We start from the raw sequence: 18,207 nt of genomic DNA on the forward strand, positions 1-18,207 counted from the left end.
GAGTGTACTACAGACACTCTTTAGGTTTTTTTGTTTGTTTGTTTTTACTCTATCTTTCTTTCTTGACCCTGGGAATTGAGCATACGGCCTTGCACACGTTAGGCAATCACTCTACAACTGAGCTGCGTCTCCAGCCCACAGGTTAGGTTTTAATATCCAGGATAGTAAAAAAAAATACAAGCAGTGCTTCAGAGAGGGATGCAATTGAGGGTAACTTAAAGGTCATTTTGTCCTCCACACCCTCTTGTGTATGACATTCACTCTGCACTGGAATACAACATGATATTCCCGTTTCCTGGGCCCTAGGAGAACACGGTCAGTAACCATTCCCTGAGCGCGGGATAGGACTGGCTAACATGCTTATGTTAATATTCCGCCTTAGCACACCAGACCTCTCTGAGCCATTCCCCATGTAAATGAACTCTAAAAAGGGCTCTAAAAAATAGCTTGATGGGTCAGTTGGGTTCAGTGGTACACCCCAGTAATCCGAGCAGCTTGAGAGCCTAAGGCAAGAGGATTGTGAGTTCAAAACCAGCCTCAGCAATTTAGTGAGGCCCCAAGCAACTCAGTGAGACCCTGTCTCTAAAAAAAATACAAAAAAGGGCTGGGGATGTGGATTGGTGGTTTAGTGCTCCTGGGTTGAATCCCTGGTACCCTCCCCCCAAAAAAGCTTCATGGTTTGGTTGCTGAAAGTAAAAAAAAAAGGAAAAAAAAAAAAAGAAAAGAAAAGAAAGAAAAAAATAGCTGGGCACAGTGGCCCACACCTCTAATCCAGCATCTTGCAAAGTTGAGACAAGAGAATCAAGAGTTCAAAGCCAGCCTCAGCAAAAGTGAGGCACTAAACAACTCAGTGAGACCCTGTCTCTAAATATAGTTCAAAATTAAGCTGGGGATGTGACTCGGTGGTTAAGTGTCCCTGAGTTCAATCTCTGGTACCCCAAAAAATCAAAATTAAAAAACAGGCCTGGTGCAGTGCCTCAGCCTGTAGTCCCAGCTATTTGGGAAACTAAGGTGGGAGGACCAGTTGAGCCTAGTAGTTCAAGGTCAGTCTTGGCATCAGACAGAGTAAGAACCAGCCTCAAGGAAAAAAAAAAAGCAAATAGTCATTATCATGGTTTTTACCTGGAGATCCCTTATACACAAGAGCTGTATGGATAGGGGTTCTTTGGCCTAAAGCAGAGAAGATTCCAGACATTGGAAGGGCAAGGAGGTGGAGTCCTGCAAAGAACCAGGAAAAGAGAGATGAAGGGGTAGATCAGCTCTGGGAGATAAAGACTCCCCAGGTAGAAATGTGTTCCCAGTCACAGGGGGATTCAAGGAGAGGTCATGCAGCACTCAAGGAACCTGCAAAGGTAGCCTTTCCCTGGGGTGCAGCGTAGATGGAGTTGGGATGGGCTGGGACCCCAGTTCTGCCACTTACTAATTGTATGACTTGAGGCTAAGTGTGTCATCTGCAAAATGGGGATCCTGCACAGGGCAGTTGTGACAATTAAGTGGAAAAACACTTACACATCAGGCCATTAGTGGTGCCAGTAGATGACTAAGCTTATAAAAACCCACCAGCAGTGTCCCAGGGTGAAAGCGTCAAGGCCCCACCCCTTCTGCAAACTTGTTGGGCAGCCTGGCTCTTCCTGGCTGATCCTTTCTCCCAGGAGCTGGGCCAATGTTTGTCCCCTCACACACCAGGCTGGGTGCCCCGGACAGGCCACTGTCTCTCTAGGCCTTTGGACTCATCTGTTAGAAAAGGTGGAAGCTGCCAGAAACAGGCTTCAAGGTGGGTCATTTTAGTCCTAACATTCTAGGGTGACTGGGACTCCAGCTAGTCATGCATACAGGCCTCTGCAGCTGGGGACCTTGTGTCTTCACAAAATGAGGGGTTGGGCTAGGTGAAAACTACGTCCAAAGGCCACTATAAGGGCTCCACATGGATCCACCAGGTGTTAATGTCTAGGGGTGGCTGAGTTCGTTGTCTCTGTTCAGCAAATAATTGAAGAACAGGACAGAGATAGCAGGCGAGCAGCAGGGTCAATGCCAAAGCAACAGAGACAGACTTCTCTGGAGAGAAGGGGCCCCAGAGCCGGGAGTCCAGTGGGGGCATCTTGGTTTGTTCTTTTTATGGTCTCTGGATTTCCCGCCTTTCCTCTGGATGTCCACACTATCATTGCTTGGTGGCCCCTGTGTCCATGCATCTATTTTAGTTTTTTAAATTGGAGCCCCACACCTAGGGGTACAATATGCGGGTCTGTCTGATTGGATCCCCTGCTTGTGGTACAAAAGTACTAGTTCCCACTAATAACTCTCGTCAAGCAGGAAGTTGACCTCATTGGAAGACCCTCTCCGTGCTCCTTTGTTCTGGCCCTGCCACCAAACTCTTTGCTGGACATCTTGCCCTGGCTGCATACGCCCTTTCTATATCTCCCTCATAGTCAGTCCCCACAACTTCCTGGTATGGGTGCTACTATGCTGGTTCTACAGCAGGGTCGGGTCCCTTGCTCAAGGTCACATGGTTAATATGAGCCCAGGCAGACCCCATGCTCACAATCATTACATGATACCCCTATCTAGCTCCAACATTCTGAGATACGGAGAGGACCTGAGCACCCTCCTATCCCGGCTGTTTTGTGGGCTGAGGAAGACTCCCTTTTCAGACACAACCTCAACTCCACCTTGGAACATAAGAAGTCACCCCACAGAGGCAATGCTGCCAACTACCCTATGTCATGGGCCCTTAATCAGGCCCCAGGACTTACCTGTGCCTGATCATCATGCTCTTCAAGAAGCCCATTTTACAGACAAGGAAAATGAGGCCGTGAAAGGATAGAGGACTTTCCCAGATCAAACAGCTGGTAGCTGGCTGAGCAAGGACTGGAGTCCAGATCTGCTTAGTTCTCCCTGAGAATGAGCCTCTGCTCCTGACCTCCAGAAGATTTAGCCTCATGGGGGAAGCTAAGACCTGGCCAGCTCTGAAAGGGGCAGCATAAGTGGAGGGCCACAGCCAGAATGGGAAGGCTGAAGAGGCAGCAGAGCCTTGTGGAGATGGTAGCTTATGACAGGGACTTAAAGAGGCTTTCTAATAGCAGTAACTCTAACCTAGGCCTGCAGATGTCTGCAGATGCCTGCAGATGTAACTAACAACAGGATAGAGTTTGGCATCTCTGCCTTTATTTTGTCTGTCTCCTTTATTACCTTGAACTTTGTGACCTGCTCAGCTCTGCAGGTAGGCATATGGATCATTTAAGGAATGATCACCTAAAAACTGGTAATACAAAGTTAATTAACCCTAAATTCACCTAACCTATCTCATACCCTTTCAAGACTGGGCAAGATTTGCAGGGACATTTACAGCATCGTGTTTCAGACTCCTGGAGTGGTGCCTAGACATCTCCAGTTGTTGCCCTACACCTTCCAGGAAAAATGGAACTATGCAGGCACATCACCACAGGAGGAGACTGACCCTAAGTAGGAGCCACCATTTCCTGGGAACAAAATACAGTTTTGATAGATAAACATCCTGAGAAGCAAATGAAGATTGCCCACTCAAGCAATAAAGACTTCTGAAGTCACGTGGTAAACCAGAACTGGATAATGATTAACCAGACCACAGTTTGACCAAGACTTCTTAATTATGCATATTTTCACTCCCTGCCCCAATTCTTCCTCTATTTAAACCTGGCTCCTGTCGGCACTCTGAGACAAGGCTGAGATGCTGGATCATATTTGGCCTTTCCAATATGGCCATACTAACTAAAACTCCTTTCCTGCTTTTCACTATTACCTTTTCTGTTCAGTTTTTGGGGAGAGTGGCTGGACCTGGTTTGTTGAACCCAACCCAAGTCAGGCCTCTGGCCAGGACTCCAGTAACAGCATTAGAGCTGGGGTCCCAGACGTGGCAATATAGAAAAGGTTGCAACTGCCTTTCAGTGGTTTGGGGCTGAGGTGGGGATGAGCTCTGAGATGAGTGTTTAAGGGCTGGTGGTGGTGGTGGGGCTCCCCCAGTACAGGCAGTGTAGGGTTAGGGGAATGGGAGAGTGATATGGCTTACAGTCTTGACACATTGCTCTTGGGTGGTGGGCATCAGTTGCACATTTGAAAAGTCTTTGGCTGAGTAGGTGGCTCCCAAGGGGGGTTGAGCTACACTTGTGGGACATTTAGGTGGCCTGGGTAGAGGGGTGAGACAGGAGAGCAGGGAGAAATCTGGGTGACTGAGAGGCTGATGATATCTTTGATGGAGACTGGAGGGAGGATAGATGGGCCTGGGTTTCAACTGCTGCAAAAAATACACGATGGTCGGCTCAGTTAAGTCAGATAAGCCTGGGCTCTGCTGCCTCAGAGCCCAGGACTCTACACCTGCCTGCCCCAGCCCCAGCTACATGTCAGACTTGTTCTGCCATAAATCTTCTCAACCATATTCCCAACAGTCTGGAGTGGGTGGGAATGATAGTTCCCATTTCACAGATTAAGTAACCAAGGCCCTGTGCCTTCCAGGGTATTCTTGGAGACAGTCACAGAGATTGAGCTCGGGATCCAGACCCCTTCTGCTGCGGTCTAATGAGCACAAGTAAGTGCTCAGTATGGGTGAAGGAGCCGGCTTGCTCACTGACAAGGCCCTTTCTGCGTGTCATGGGAACCTGGATTTCTCCTCCTCCATCCAAAAACTTGAGGATGGATGGAGACGGGGAAGGGAGAGGGGCTGGCGGCCATCCTGCTTTGGCCCTTGCTCGCACACAGTACAGGATGCATTCCCAAAGTCAGCCGGCTTCCTCTGCACGCTCTCCGAGGGTCTTGCACTCTGCCCCGCCGGATCCGGTGCCCAGCAGTCAGTCCCAGGCCCTCGGGGTAGCTGCCGCCCTGGTCTCTGCCCAGGAGGGCTTCTGGGGATACTTCTTTACCGGGAACAGAAATAGGGTGGGAAGGAGGGAGCGCGGGGGTCCCTTGGAGATGAGAAGGGTAGGCGGGTGGACCGGCCCAGAGCCGCCCTCCCAGTGCACAGCGAAAACCCAGCGACCACCTCCGGGTGCGCCAGCCCCACTGCGCGGTGCCAGTTCGCATGCGCACAGTACTGCGTGCCCGCCCACCCCCCTGGAGGCCACGCCCCTGGCCTCCAATGGGTGGAGGCTGCGGGGCGGGGCCGGGCGGAGCAGCAGAACCCCGGGAGTCCGAGCTCCAGCCCCCGCCCGGGGCCGCCTCGGCTGCAGCTGATGCCAGAACCCGAGGCCACAGCGCTGGCCGGTCCAGTCTTGCTCCAGTGCCTGCTTGGTGAACGACCTCCCAGGAGTCCGGCTTGAGCCGCGGCGGCGCGGCAGGTAGGAGGCGCTGCGCGGAGGGAGGCGTGTGCGAGCGCGAGCTTAGGTGTGTGTGTTTCAGGGGTGTGTGTGCGGGTGCAGCGCCGGCCAGCGCGTGCCCGGTGAGCACAATCGGAGCAGGGGGTCGTGTACCCCGCGGACCCTGGGAGTGAGGTGAACGCTAGTCTGGAGGCCCGGGAGGCAGGGGCCTTGAAGATCCGCCGGGCCCCCAGGTCTCATCCCCACCTCCACCCGCAGCCAGAGGCTAGGGGCTTTTTTTTTTTTTTTTAACCTACTCTGGGTGTTCTGGGGGAGGACGTGCTTTCCTAGTGCAGACGCGCTGGGGCGCACTCAACACACGGGTTTGACTGTTTCTTTTCGTTTTCCTTACAAGTCCCCTTTCCCCTTCCCCCTCACATCCCTCCACCCATTCGACCTCCCAACCCCTCTGAGTTCCCCTTTCACCCCCGCCCCACCCTAGCTTGAGAAAGGCCAGGACCCCTGCCATCAGAGCCTGTTACCGTTCTTGGTCCACCTACCCAGGTTGCATGGGGGGGCCTCCTTCCTTGGCTGCTGGGCTGGATGTATGACGTTGGGGACAGGGCGGGGTGGGATGGGATCTGGGAGAGAATGGCTCTTTTTTGATCCTGTCCATGTTCCCACCTGATTGGGGGGTCTGGGGAGAGGAGCCTAGGGGACCAGAGGTGAAATGGGACTGAAGATCCTTAATAGGTGCCAAGTTCTCTGCTGGCTGCATTTCATGTGGTGAATTGCAGTCCCAGGCCCCACACAGATGAGGAGAATTGGGCACAGATGGGTGAAATGAGCCTCCCTATTGGAACCCAGGGCCACTGGTCTCAAGCCAGATTCTCCTGTGCCAGGGGTTGGAGAGACAAAAGCTGAGGGCACCTGAGTGCTGAGGGAGACTTGGTGTGAGACCTCCTGGTGGAACCACTGTGCCCTGGAAGGATCATGGCCTCCCAGGGTCCTTGGGCTGGTTCTTGCTCCTGTTTCCAAGTCCTGGGGTGGGGATGGAGACAGGGGAGTGGGTGGGGTTGGGTTGGGTTTGGTGAGTCCAGCTGCTGCTGCCCCAGGCCAAGCCAGAGCTTCATGCCACACCAAGAGGTAGGTGCTCTGGCAGAGTGTGCCCTGAAGTGCTACTTTTCTGACAGGGGCAGGTGGGTCAATGGATGAACCCCTATCTAGAGGGCCTGGAGTTCTAGGCCTGGTCTGATTCTTGACTGGGAACTGGGATTAGTTCACTTTCAGAGTCACCGGACAGGGTCTAGAAGAAGCCCACCAAGCAGAAGAGAAAGGGTGGGACTTTGAAGGCCTAGGGAAGGGTGAGAGCGAAGGCCTAGAGGTGTGAAGCTGCGTCCAGGGTTGGGACTACATGGGTCAGGTGTGTGTCTCAGCAAGAGCCATCTTAGGCTACTGTGGGGGTAGGAGGAGCCACCATTCAGGCAGCCTTCCCCTGCAGGCTCTCTGTATAGCCCAAAGCCCTGCCCCCAAACTGGGCACCAGGAGGCCACTCTAACACCACTCCCACCTGCAGGGTCTGTCTTCTTTCTCCTTGAGACACTGGCTGTTTGTCTTCCTTCCTGCCTGTGACCTTGAGGCAGAGACACTCCCCTGTCTCAGTTTTCCCATATGTGAAATGGGGCTATGTGCAGCCTATCACGGGGGTTGGGGGTTGATGAGGAGGACGTAAGATGGGGTCCCTAGAAGCACTTTACTAGGTACATGGTGAGGGGTAGCCATTATTTTTATAGATTTTTTTTTAAGAGAGAGAGAGAGAGAGAGAGAGAGAGAGAGAGAGAGAGAGAGGGAGAGGGAGGGAGGGAGGGAGGGAGAGAGAGAGAATTTTTGAATATTTATTTTTCAGTACTTGGCGGACACAACATCTTTGTTGGTATATGGTGCTGAGGATTGAACCCGGGCCACACTCATGCCAGGCGGGCGTGCTACCGCTTGAGCCACATCCCCAGCCCCGGGGGGTAGCCATTATTAATAGTAGTTGACAATCAGCATCATGTTTTCTTTCCCTGAGGAGAGAGTGGGGATAAGACTTTGGGACAGGAGCAAAAGGGAGTGGGGTCACTAAAGTGGGAGTCCCACTTGACTTTAATGGATGAGGGGAATTGCTGGACCCTGCAGGCCCCCCACATGGATGGTCTCTGGCTGACCAAGTCCCTTGGCCTCGCCAAAAGTTCCTATCCCCTGGGAAGAGACCGGGCAGAGCCTGCTGGGAGCTCCCTCAGTAAGTCCTGTGACGGTTCCCTTAGGAAAGCTCAGCAGGAGCCCTGGACTTCCCAGGCTGGGGAAGGAAGGGTCTGCCACCCCCTCCCTGCAGCCACTGGTGGTCTCTCTGTAGCTAGCATTGTCACCTCAGCCCCCTGCCCTGTCTCTGTCCCCACCTATGCCAACACATTGGGTGCCTTTGGAGCCCCTTCCTGCAGCTCCTCCAGCCTGCCCAGACACCTTTCTGCCCGTCACTCCTTGCCCTGCCTGGGTCAAATATTGCTTGCTGGGGTCCCCAGGCTTGGCCTTCAAGGCCCATCTCTGCAGCCTTTTCTCTGGATTGCTGGGGCTACCCTGAGATAGCTGCAATCTTCCCTTTGGCCTCAGGCCTTGCCTTTCCTCATTCATTAAAGGCAAAGTGGGCCAGGTCCCTTTGGGATTCTAATCCAGGTTGTCTTGGACACAGGAGTGTAGCATGTGTGTGTTTGCTGGATAGTAATGGTGGACTTACTGTTTCCCTTTCTCTTTGTTCAAACAACCTTTCTGGGGACCCCAGCTTTCCCAGGCCTGGATGTGTGGGGTGCCACTGGCTGAGGCTAGGATGGCTTGGAGGTATGTCTTGTGGTTTTTCTGCCACAGTAGGACATGTGGTCAGGTGAGGCAGAAGGGATCTGTGGCCCATCCATTGGAACCCAGCTGCCCATCACTGCAGGTCAGGCCCAGGAGAGTGGCCCAAAGCTGAGAGCCTGCTGGCCTGATCCACCTGCCCCTATCTAGCCAGCGTCTGCCATGGTGCCAGGTGACTTCTGCCAGTGAGGGACTCAGGTGATTTGCTACTAATAACAGTAACTAAGACACTGACATGCTTGTGACTTTGTTTTATGTTGGAGTAGTTCAAGGTGTAATGATTTTCTCCCTCACTCGCTGACTTGCCTGAACAGGGTGAGAGGGTGGGCTCCATTACCCACCTGTCCACTGCTCTTTATTTTATTTATTTATTTTTATGTGGTTTTGAGGATGAACCCAGTGCCTCACACATGCTAGGCAAGTGCTCTACCACTCAGCCCCAGCCCCAGCCCCTGTCCACTGTGCTTTAAGAACCGTGTTTCTTGCCTATTGCTGCTGTAACAAAGCACTAGCGAGCTAGTGATTTAAAACAATACAGATGTATTCTCTTGAAGTTTTGGAAGTCTTGCTGGGCACAGTGGCACACATGAGACTGTCTTGCTAGGCATGGGGCACATGCCTATAATCCTGGCAACTTGGGGGGCTGAGGCAGGAGAATTGCAACTTTGAGGCCAGCCTGGGCAACTTAGTGAAACCCTATCTCAAAAAACAAACAAAAAAGAAGTCTTTGTTTTGAGTCTTGTGGGGTTAAAAGTCAGGCTGGTTCCTTAGGAGGCTCAAGGGAAGATCCATTCCTTGTCTCTTCTGGCTTCTGGTGGCTGCTGGTATCCTTTGACCACATCACCCAGGGTCTATTCCATCGGGTCATTGCCTTTTCCTCTTCTGTAGTCACCTCCTCCCTGCCCCCTTTCTTTGCGAGGTGCTGGGAATTGCCCCGAGGGAGGGTGTTGTGCATGCTCACCATGCACCCTGCCACCGCAGAGCTGCACCCCTATCCCTGCCTCCCTCATAAGGACGCTGTGGTTACATTTAAGACCCAGCCAGATAAGCCAGGATAATCTCCCCATCTCAGGATCCTAAATCACATCTGCAAGTCCCCGAACCATATAAGGCAACACCCACAGGTTCTAGGGACTTGAATGTGGACATCTTTGGGGCCATTGTTTAGCCTACCACGGTTGTGGTGTCATTGCTGGCACCATGCCCAGCCCTCCTCCCGACCCCTGATGCCCACAGCTGCTGGCCTCTCCAGTCACAGTTCTCATTACCCCATGAGGTCACTCTCAGTGTCTCAGCCTGGGAGGCTGCAGGCAGGGTCTGCGGCTGCTGCACCTGTAGATTGGAAAGACCTTCACTTTCTGAAGACGTTGGCTGCTTTGCCCTTCCCTGGGTTCACTCTCCCCACCTGAGGATTGGCATATGGGTGGGACATCTCCGGCCTCGCCTGCTATCCTGAGTCTCTGATTGACCCCCTGCCTGGGCACGGAGAAGAGATATTGGCATTCAAAGCTGCTATGGGCAGGAAAGGACACACTTCCCGCAGTGAGCAGGGCCTAGGATTGCTGTTAACATGCTAATGGCCCCAGGCATGGTCAGCCATGCGTGTGTCTCCAAGGAGGGACTCAGCCAACCCCAAAGAGCCCCTGGCCCACATGCCATGGACCCTGCCCCAGCATGGGTCTCCATTTCACCCCCTCAGCCAAGGCCAGGTCATACCCGCCTTGCTTCTCTCAGGGGCAGCATTTTGTTCATTTATATATTTATTTTTAAATTTAAAATTTTGGGGGGTTGGGGGTAATTGAACTCAGGGGCACTCAACCACTGAGCCACATCCCCAGCCCTATTGTGTATTTTATTTAGAGACAGGGTCTCACTGGTTGCTTAGTGCCTCACTTAGTTGCTGAGGCTGGCTTTGAACTCATGATCCTCCTGCCTCAGCTTCCCGAGCTGCTGGAATTGCAGTCGTGCATCACCGTGCCTGGCCTCTCCTTTTATTTTTATATTTTTTCTTTTTTGGTGCTGGAGGTTGAACCCAGGGCCTGGTACATGCTAGGCAAGTGCTTTTCCACTGAGCTATAGCCCTAGCCCTTTCTGTTTTATTTTGAGACAGAGTCTAAGTTGCCTAGCCCTTGAACTTGAGATCTTCCTGCCTCCACAGGAAGATTACAGGCATGTGCCACCACACCTAGCTGCTCTTATATTGTTAGTCTGGCTTTCAGGACTCTCCACCACTCAACATTTCTGAGCTACCCCCTCCTTCTATTTGTCTGTTTGTTTGGTACTGGTGATTGAACCCAGAGGCTCTTAACCACTGAGCCTCATCCCTAGCCCTATTATATATTTTATTAGAGACCAGGGTCTCACTGAGTTGCTTAGGGCTTTGATAAATTGCTGAGGTTGGCTTTGAATTTTCGATCTTCCTGCCTTAGCCTCCAGAGTCGCTGGGATTACAGGTGTGTACCATCATGCCCGGTGCAATCCACCCTTTGAGAGCTGGCTCAAATGCAGCCTCCTCCATGCAGCCTTCCAGGCCCTGTCTGAACGACTCCTCCCTCTGGTAGCAGATCCCTCTGTCTTCCTGAAGTCTCCATCTCTCCCTCACCAGGCTGACCCCTAGGGCAGAGCCCTGACTCCTCACTGCCTCCTTGGACAGGCACAGAGCAAATGTGAGTGAAGAGGATGGGGGACAGACCCTGAGTGGGACCCCTACGGCTGGTGAGGGTCACCATCTTAGCCTGAGGGAGAGGTGGTAGGTCACACAGAGCAGCACTTTGACATGGGACAGGCTGCTGCCTCTGCCCTAGATGCTTCTCTTTCCCGTCTGAGCCTCTACGGTTAGAAGAGCACAGCTCATTTCTATAGTTGTGCAGAACTTGCTCTGAGGAATGGCACCTCAGTTTCCCTGCATGAGAAAAGGGTACCAGTACTCATCAGGTTTTCAACCTTGCAACCAAGAGGTGGGTGTGTTTTTCTTTTTTTAGGGGCATAGCTTGCTTCTGTAGGAAGTGGGGAAAGAGGCTGTCCTGTTGACAGACCCACCATTGGAAAAGGGCAAGGAGTGTCCCTCTCTCCCCCTTTCCTCAGCAAGAGCCTGGAGGCCAGAGAGGGCATGGGCTTGCCTGGTGTCACACAGTGCAGTAGAGCAGAAGTGGCTTTTGTGATCTGAATAAGTGCCTTTGCTAGATTGTATCCCCTGGAAGGGGTGAGTGGCACCTGTGTCCTGGACTCTGTATGTTACATCCTCACCCTCCCCTGGTAAGAGAGAGAATGCCCCTTGCTAGGAGTGCTCACTGCTGCCCCTCAGCCCAGGGCCTTCTCTACAGAACATGGTGCTGGCCTGGGGGCCCCTCTGTAGTGTGACCCACTGTCCTGGGTTGCCCACAATGAGGGTTTGTCCTGGGATGTGGGTCTTTGAGTGCCAAACCCATGGCAGCCATCTCCTGAGACTTGAGACAGCCTGGGGAGAAAGCCCCCACCTTCAGGTTCTCAGGTTCTTTCTGTCCCAACCCAAGGCCCAGGGAACCTGTCGCCCATCATCCTGCCTACATCCACCTCCCAGCTCCCTCCTGTTCCTGACACCCTGGACAGGACCCAGTTCCCAAATCAGGAACAGCTGTGGGGTCCGGCCTTATGACTCAGTCAGGGCCACCCAGAGCCAGGCCAGGAGGCCTGCTGCTTCCTCACACCCGGGCCACCGTCCATGAGGACCAGATGGGACCCTGTGCCCTATATGTAGGTCTGGCCCTGCCCTCTGGTGCTCTGGGTCTCCTAGCTGCCTGGTTGGAATTTTAGTTTTGTTTTTGGTGGTGCTGTGCGTGGACCCCAGGGCCGGTGCCTGCTGGGCAAGTGCTCCACCCCCCAGCCACAGCCCCACCCCGTCTGTAGCCAGGCAGGGAATGGATTGGACACAGACAGAAATGATAAGCGGAGGGGAGGAGAGGAAAGACAGGATTTCCCGGCCCTGGTGCCAGCCTGCCTGGTGTTGGCTGGAGTGACTCACAGGGCCTGGCCACCTCGGCTCTGGAGCCAGAGTCCAGGAGCCGGGAGACAGAGGGCCCGAGCCAGCTCTCCTTCCCCACCTGCCTCCCCCCATCCTGTTGTCTGTCGCTCCTCGCTCCTCGTTATGAGAGATGGGTCCTGGGAGGTCAGAATACACCAACAACAGAACAGAGACCTACGTTAAAAACATTCTTAAAATGGTGGCCGGCCAGCCGAGCGAGCGGAGGTTGGCAGTGAGGCGTGGGATAAACAGAAGCACTGGGGCTGGTCTGTGGCTCAGTTGGTAGAGCACCTGCCTAGCGTACTCGGGGCTCTGGGTTCGGTTCTCAGCACCATGAAAGTAGAACCACCACCAACAAAGCCCCCGAACAGAAACGCAGGTCATCAGTCAGCTACCAAAGGCTGAGCCTCCACCCTGTGCAGGCACCCCCATGGCATCTGCCACCCCTGGCCGGGGTCACTCCATCAGCATCTGACCCCTGCTTCTCGGTGTCCCCAGTGGGAGCTGACACCACTCAGCCTGGTGTCCCCAGCCCTGCAGAGCTGTCCTGCCATGCACACCCTAAGCCTCTGCCTGAGGCTGAGCTTTCTGGTCCTGCCTCCTCCTGGGGCATTTCACCACTGAGCCACATCCCCAGCCCATTTACTTTTTATTTTGAGACAGGGTCTTGCTGAGTTGCCCAGGCTGGCCCTGAACTTGCGATCCTCCTGCCTCAGCCTCCCATGTTGCTGGGATGCATGCGCCACCCATCATCCCCAGCTCAGCCTCCAGGAAGCTTGCAGCCTTCCCTGCTCACATCTCAAAGGGCAGTGGGGGGTGGGTCTTGACTGGAGTGGGGGTAGTAGGAGGTTGAGGAAAGGAGGTGAGGGGCGTGGGGGACTTTGCCAGGTTATGGGTGGGAGCGTCTCTGTTTTCTTCCATTGGCTCTGGATGACACCTACCCTGTCAGGCCTGTGCCTCATGAGGCCCTCCTGTGGCCTGTGGGGGAGGGGTCGAGACCGCCCACTGCCAGTTGGCGCCCTGTAGAGCTGGGTCTGCCTCCCACGGGCCTCTGGAATGCACTCCTCTCCGTTCATGTGTGGCCTTGCCAGTTCTTAGCCTTGCTTCTGGTATCTCTGCCCTTATTCGTGTCTTTTTCTAGTCTATCCTCCGTGTGGCAATGTCTTGTTTTGTTGCTATAACAGAACACCTGAGACGGGGTGGTTTGTAAAGAGGTTTATTGGGGCTCACGATTCTGGAGACTGGGAAATCCAAGATTGGACCCCAGGTCGCATCAGGTAAGGACTTGATGCTGCTTCATCTCATGGTAGGAGGCGGAATGGAAGCAGGCAGGTGGGAAAGAAAGGGAACTGAACTCTTGAGATGGGTAGCCCATTCCAGGGCTGTGACCCCATGACACCGCCCGCCAGGATCCACTTTCCAATGCCACCTCACTGAGGAATTCAGCCTCAGCGTCAGTTCTGGTGGGGACAGACCTGATCCAGCCATGCATGGCAGGCTCCAGCGGATCTCACTGAGACAGGTGTAACCGGTTCTTTCCCTGCTCAGCACCTTCCGGGGCTTCCTCACCTCAAGACAAGACTGATGCCTGTGGGGGGCGTCCAAGGACCTCTGACTGGGTCCTCTGTAGCCTCCTCTATGATCCTTTTCCTGAGCACTGTGCCCGCGCTCCTCAGGGCCAAGAACATCTCCTGAGATGGTCTGAGGCGGCTGTAAGCCCTTGCCAGGCCCCAAAGAAATCTGCAGGTATGGGCTCCACTGGGATACAGGACATCTCATCTGGACCCTCTGGGACTTGAGCGCTCTGAATGGCAAAGCCACAGTGTCCTGAGAGAGAGAGGAGGGGGCTGAAGATCAGAGAGGTGGAGATCTGCAGAAGGTCACACAGCCTGTAGATGACAAGGCCCGGTCCAGGCTGACACTCTCTCCTGCTCTGCCTTTCTGGATCATCCACTTAGGCTTCTAGTGTCCAATGTGACAGAGCTGTATCTGTGAAGAGCCCAGATCTGTGAGGGCCTAGGTCTCCAGATCTAGCCCTCCTCCTTCCCAGGTCCACTGTGCTGGCTTTTAAATACTTTTAATGAAGCATGACTGATCCACAGAAAGGTGCATCAATCATGAGCATACATGGACTACCAATGTGACAACCCCAAGCCAGACGTAGTGGCACAAGCCTAGCAACTCGGGAGGCAGAGACTAGAGGATTACAAGTTGGAGGCCAGTCTTGGTAGTTTTGCAGAGGGCTGGGATTGTAGCTCGGTGGTAAAGTACTTGCCTAGCATGCACCAGGCCCTGGCTTTGATCCCCAGTACTTGAAAAAATAAAAAATAAAGTGACCACCCCCACATAACCACCACCCACGTCACTAAAGAGTTTTGTCATAATGACAGAAGCCCCATCATGCCCCTTCCAGTCCCAAACCCTAAAGGCAGTGCATTAGTTTGGATCCCGAATGTCCCCCAGATGCCCCTGTGTAAAAGGCTTCATCCCCAGGGAGGGCCTCTTGGAAGGTGGTGGGACCCCGCAGGACACTGAGGGTGTGCCCTTGGAGGAGGACTCTGGGACGCTGGTCTCTTCTTCCTCTTTTTTCGCTCCACAGCCATGAGGAGGTGAGTGGTTTTGCTCCCCCATGGGTTCCCGCCATTGCCACCCAGATCCCCACCAGAGGCCTGAAAGCAACGGGTCCCCAATCAGGGACTGGAAACTCCAAAGCCCTGAGCCAAAACAAACCTGTTCTCTTTAGAAGCTGGCTATCTTGGTGTTCGTCCAGTAATGGAGAGCTGAGAGTGGTCACTCTCTTATTTTCTGTTCACTATAGATGAATTATGCCTGCGTTTCCTTTTTTTAAAAAATTAAAATTTGAATGGACAGAAATTATATATATTCATGTACAGTATGATATTTTGAAGTAGGTATACAAGTGTGGAATGGCTAAATCAAGCTAATTTGTTTGTGCGTGGTGAGAACACTCAAAGTCCTCTCTCTCAGTAACTTTTAAGATATGATACATTATTAGCTGGCATGTGGTGGCACATGCCTGTAATCCAGAGATGGCTGGAGACTTAGGGAGGAGGACCACAAGTTAGAGACCAACCTCAACAAGTCAGTGAGACCCTGTCTCAAAAATAAAAAAGGGCTGGGGATGTGGCTGAGGATCCAGCCTGGATGGAATCCCCAGTATTGAGGGGTGGGGGGAATGCGCCACATTGTTATTAACTATAGTCACCATGTTGTATAGCAGGTCTCTTGAACTTATTGCTCCTGTCTGAAATTTTGTATCTTTGGCCACTGTCTCCCCAGCCCTCCTTCCCTAATACCCACACCAGGCCCCTGACAGCCATCCTTCTATTCTCAATCAGTTCAGCATTTTTAGGTTCTACATATAAGTGAGACCATGCAGTTCTCTTCTGGCTCATTTAACCTACTCTCCTCCAGGCTCGTTCATGTTGTCACAAATGACCAAACGTATCTCCCTCTTTTATAAGGCCAAGTAGTATTCCATTGTATCTGTGTACCACATTTTCTTATCCGTTCACTGGTTGATGGATGCTTGTTTCAGTATCTTGGCTGCTGTAAATCTCTCTGCAGTGTAGCCATCTCTTCACCACACTGACTTCATTGCCTTTGGATGTCACCCAGCAGTGGAACTGTTGGATACAATGGTAGTTTTTTTTTTTGTTGTTGTTGTTGTTTGTTTGTTTGTTACTGAGGATTGAACCCAGGGGTGCAATGGGTTCACCCCCATAACTCAGTGTTTAATCAAAGAGATGTTAACCACTGAGCCACATCCCCAGCCCTTTTTTTAATTTTATTTAGAGACAGGGTCTCACTGAGTTGCCTAGGGCCTTACTAAGTTCCTGAGGCTGGCTTTGAACTTTTGAACTTGGGATCCTCCTGCCTCAGCCTCCCGAGAAGCTGGGGGGTTACAGGCACGCAGGCTGTGCCACTGCATCTGGCTATTTTTAATTCTTTAAGGAATCTCCCTGCCGCTTTCCATAAGGGTTCTCTAATTTACATCCCTCCTACCATGCGCAAGGCTCCCCCCCTCTGTGTTCTTGTCAGCACTTTTTGGTGGTAGGCATCAAACAGTATTAGATCCATTTGGTTTTGATTTGCAATTACCTGATGATCAGTGATGTTGAACTTTTTCTTTTTCATACCTGTGGGTCATTTGCTTGTGTGTGTGTGTTTTTTTAATGTCTCTCTGCGTCCTTTGTTCATTTTTAAAAAATAAGGTTGCTTTATCCCTGTGGAATCATATAAGTTCCTTCTATATTTGGGACATTAACTTCTTATCATGTATACAGTTTGCAAATGTCTTCTTCCATTCTGTACCTGCCTCTTCACTCTGTTGGTGATTTCTTTTGCTTTCATTTGGTGTAGTACCATATGCCTATTTTTTGCTTTTCTTCCCTGTGGTTTTGGGGTCAGATGCAAGATGATCATTGCCTAGACCAATGTTGTGGAGTTGCTCCATGTGTTTTCTTCCAGTAGTATTACAACTTTAGGTCTAAAGGTTAAGTCTCTAATCTGCCTGAACAGATTTTCCTGTTATGATACGTGTCTTCTGCATGTGAACGTCCAGTTTCCCAGACCACTTACTGAGGGGACTGGCCCTTCCCTGTTGTGTGCTATTGGCACCTTTGTTGAAAATCAGTCGACCATAAACGTGTGGATTTAGTTCTTGGCTCACTCTTCTGCCCCGTTGGTCCCTGGGTCTGTTTTTATATTAGCACCATGTTGCTTTGATGATTGTGATTTTGTACTATATTTTGAAGTCAGGTATTGTGATTTCTCTAGCTTTTGCCCTTGTTGCTCGAAGACGTCTTCCTTTCATTTTTTTTTGTTTTTTTTTTCTTCCTTTTGGGGGTCTTTTATAATTCCATTTCAATTTTAGTATTCTTTTTTCTATTTGTGTGAAAAATATCTTTGGAACCTCCTTAAGTACCAAAAGGTTGCACTGAATCTGATTGCTTTGGGTTGTATGGATGTTGTGACACTATTAATCCTTCCAATCCTTCAAGAAAGAATCTTTTCATTTATTTCTGGACTGGAGCTGATTTACAGGCTCACTGATTAGTAAGTATTCAAGTTTGTTGATTTTGTTGTTTTGATTCTTCCCTTTTCTACAGATTAGGGATTGAATCCAGGGTGCTCTACCACCAAGTCATATCCTCAGCCCTTTATAGTTTTTATTTTGAGACAGTCTCACTAAGTTGAGGCTGGCCTTGAACTTGAAAGAATACTGATTTTTGTACATTTCTCTTATGCTTAGTTTGTTGAGAGTTTTTCTCATGAAGGATACTTGGTTTTGTCAAATGCTTTTCTTGTATCTAATGAGATGGTCATGTACCTTTTGTTTTTTATTCTGTTTACATGTAATGTGTATCCCATTTATTGATCCTTGATTCCCAGGGATCAGTACCACTTGATCATAGTGAATGATCCTTTTAATGTGCTACTGAATTCTGTTTTCTATTATTTTATTGAATTGTTGTTGTTGTTGTTCTGGTACTTAGGATTGAACCCCATAGACCCACTACCACTGAGCCACATCCACAGCCCTATCTATCTATCTATCTATCTATCTATCTATCTATCTATCTACCTACCTACCTACCTACCTATCTATCTATCTATCAATCAATCAATCAATCTAAGAAAGGCTCTCCCTAAGTTGCTCAGGGCATTGCTAAGTGGGTGAGGCTGGTTCTGAAATTGCTCTCCTTCTGCCTCAGCCTCTAGAGTCACCAGGATTGTAAGGGTGCACCAACATGCACAGCTGTTGAGGATTTCTTGCATCTATGTTCGTTAGGGCTGTTGGCCTACAATTTTCTTTATTTCTGGCTTTGGTATCAGGATTATCCTGGCCCTGCTTTCATTGTTTGGTATTATGCTTGTGAGATCCGTCCATGGGGTTACATGCAACGGTTTGTTCATTTTCATCATCCTTTGGGAGTGCATTATGTGGATATATAACAACGTATTTATCTGTTCTTTTGTTGATGGACATATGGGTTGTTTCTAATTTTCAGCATAACGTACTACCAGGATAAA

General features: G+C 51.3%; 1 protein-coding gene across 1 annotated transcript in view; it reads left to right on the forward strand.

Moving 5' to 3' along the window:
- Positions 1–5,196: 5,196 nt before the first annotated feature.
- Positions 5,197–18,207, forward strand: part of Capn5 (calpain 5) — a 54,318-nt gene continuing 41,307 nt past the window's right edge. Inside the window, exon 1 of the mRNA XM_026387348.2 lies at positions 5,197–5,303. The gene's annotated coding sequence lies outside the window, so the exon portion shown is untranslated. The remainder of the gene's footprint in view (positions 5,304–18,207) is intronic.

The sequence above is a fragment of the Urocitellus parryii genome, chromosome 4 (genome assembly GCF_045843805.1).
Source record: "Urocitellus parryii isolate mUroPar1 chromosome 4, mUroPar1.hap1, whole genome shotgun sequence".
NCBI classification, from domain to species: Eukaryota; Metazoa; Chordata; class Mammalia; order Rodentia; family Sciuridae; genus Urocitellus; species Urocitellus parryii.